At 41.7% G+C, this 2,489-nt stretch overlaps 1 pseudogene; it reads right to left on the bottom strand.

Annotated features, from left to right (window-relative positions):
- Positions 1–293: 293 nt before the first annotated feature.
- On the bottom strand, positions 294–1,381 carry LOC110573667 (annotated as a pseudogene).
- Positions 1,382–2,489: the final 1,108 nt, after the last annotated feature.

The raw sequence follows: 2,489 nt of genomic DNA, 5'->3' as shown, positions 1-2,489 counted from the left end.
ACTTATTTGTGGAACATAAGGAATAGCATGGAGGACATTAGGAGAAGGAAGGGAAGAATGAAGTGGGGGAGGAAATCGGAGGGAGAGAAGAACCATGAGAGATATGGACTCAGAAACAAACAGGGTTTCAGAGGGGAGGAGGGTGGGGGGATGGGTTATCCTGGTGAAGGGTATTAAGGAGGGCACGTACTGCATGGAGTTCTGGGTGTTATACGAAAACAATGGATCATGGATCACCACATCAAAAACTAATGATGTATTTTATGGTGACTAACAAAATTAAAAAAAAAAATTCAAAAGCAGAAATTAGGAGCTATAGAACCCCTAAGGATCAGCAGTAAGAGACCAATAGTAGGAAAACATGAAGCCAAAATATGAGAAGTATGCATCAACCATAGATAAGAGCCTATTAAAGTAATGACACTGGGGCGCCTGGGTGGCTCAGTTGGTTAAGCGACTGCCTTTGGCTCAGGTCATGATCCTGGAGTCCCGGGATCGAGTCCCACATCGGGCTCCCTGCTCAGCGGGGGGGTCTGCTTCTCCCTCTGACCCTCTTCCCTCTCGTGCTCTGTCTCTCATTCTCTCTCAAATAAATAAATAAATAAAATCTTAAAAAAAAATAATGACATAAAAAGCAAAAATGGAATTCAGCATGTAGAAGACAACACATGTGGTCACCACCATCAGGATGGTATGGGCGGCTCTGGTCTCTGGGGGAATTTGCGGTAACCATTGGGGCTGTGAATATACGACACTCTCTGGTGATGCCTGTGCAGGATCAGCACCGTCGAGCCACTGGATCAGACCATGAGGCCCATAAACACGGCATCAGAGATGCACCACAAGACAAGACTTGTATTAGGAGCTAAGGATGAGCAAAACCATTTGCCGTGGGTATGGTTGTATGTGTCCTGTAGACCAGTAACTTTCACAGGAACATAGATATTAATTAAGACACTGGAGATCCAGCAGATGATCAGGAAGGACCAATGACCTTGGGGGTTCATCCTCCCTGCTGTCCTGGGGAAGAGAACGACACACTGAAAGGTGCTCAGGACACCGGTGGAGCACAAGGTGGTGCTCCAAGCCATTTGGTGGATGTAATGGACAAGTGTACACCCAAGAGTGGACAGAGGTTGCCTAAAGACAAAAGCCACCATTGTGAGTGGAATCCCAGTGGAGAGAAGAACCAAGAGATTGGCTACAGCCATGTGGGTGAGAATCATGTTGAAGAGCCTCTGCTTGTATCCATGCAAGATTGGAGGGACCTTATGGGAGAAGAAGAGGACACTGGCAAAGATCCAACCCCAATCTGTAAGAAAAAGATGGTTTTCAGAGCCTCTTCCCCTGTGGTTCTTAGGGCATTGTTCTGAAAAGACATGGTGAGTGCTTCAGGGTGGCCTGAAGAGTAGGCTGTTAGTACCAGCATGAGGACTCTTCTTAGTTCTAGGACCTTTTCTTCTCCTGAAAAGGGAGACACAGTCATATTCCACAGGAGACTCGACTTGGAGAACATGTCATGGACACCAATTTCATATTATTACTTTGTATTTCTATTTACTTTTATGTTCTGACTCCCCATCAGAATATAAAGTCCATGAATTTAGGAAGCATGCCTGTCTTGGTCAAAAATAGTTGACACATAATGGGTATAAAATGAATATGTACTTTATAAATGAATATGTGGAAGGAGACAACAAGAATACAGTGTACCATCTTTATAATTCATTGCCATGTCTGCCATTATAATGCATTAATAAAGTTAAATGGAAATGCAAAAAAATATACATGTTATAAGATTATCTAACTAAAATTGCAAGGAATACATATTCAACTTTTGAATTATGAATATTTCTATTTATACTTAGCACATCTACTGGAAGTGGATATCCTGTTGCTAGGTCACAAGGAAAGACTGATAATTCCCAAACCCCTACCTATAGCTCTAAGTTCTAGACCTATATATTCAACTGCATACATCTTTACTTCCTTACATCCCACAGGTGTTTCAAACTCAATATACCTGAATTGAATCCACCTTGTATTATCCTCCTTCTACTGGACTTATACTACATCCCCAAATCTGATCCTCCATTTGAATCTGTCCTGTAAATGGTGTCACCATCTGCTCATTTATTTAAGCCAGATAATTATCCTTGATTCATCCTTTTCCATTATCTCGCACATCTCCATTTGATTGCTATTTTTAAGTCAGTTTGCTTCCATTATTGCAATACCTCTTAACTACCTTGCCTCTAATATCTCTGCTCCTGAGGACTCGATGCTAGATATTGGAGTGACAGTACACAAAACGCTTTTCAAAAAATCAGTAGCCATTTGAATACACAACATGCCCCTACAATGTCTTCAGATATTCCATTCAGTACAGAAAATATCCCTACTGGCCAAAGAATTCTAGTTATTAATAATTCCACAGATTGTAACTTGTTGAGAAGTCAGTTCCTAGAGAGATTTTTCAAAGTGGTCTC

This window comes from Neomonachus schauinslandi, chromosome 16, assembly GCF_002201575.2.
Source record: "Neomonachus schauinslandi chromosome 16, ASM220157v2, whole genome shotgun sequence".
Lineage (NCBI taxonomy): Eukaryota > Metazoa > Chordata > Mammalia > Carnivora > Phocidae > Neomonachus > Neomonachus schauinslandi.
This window is presented reverse-complemented; position numbering and strand designations above follow the sequence as displayed.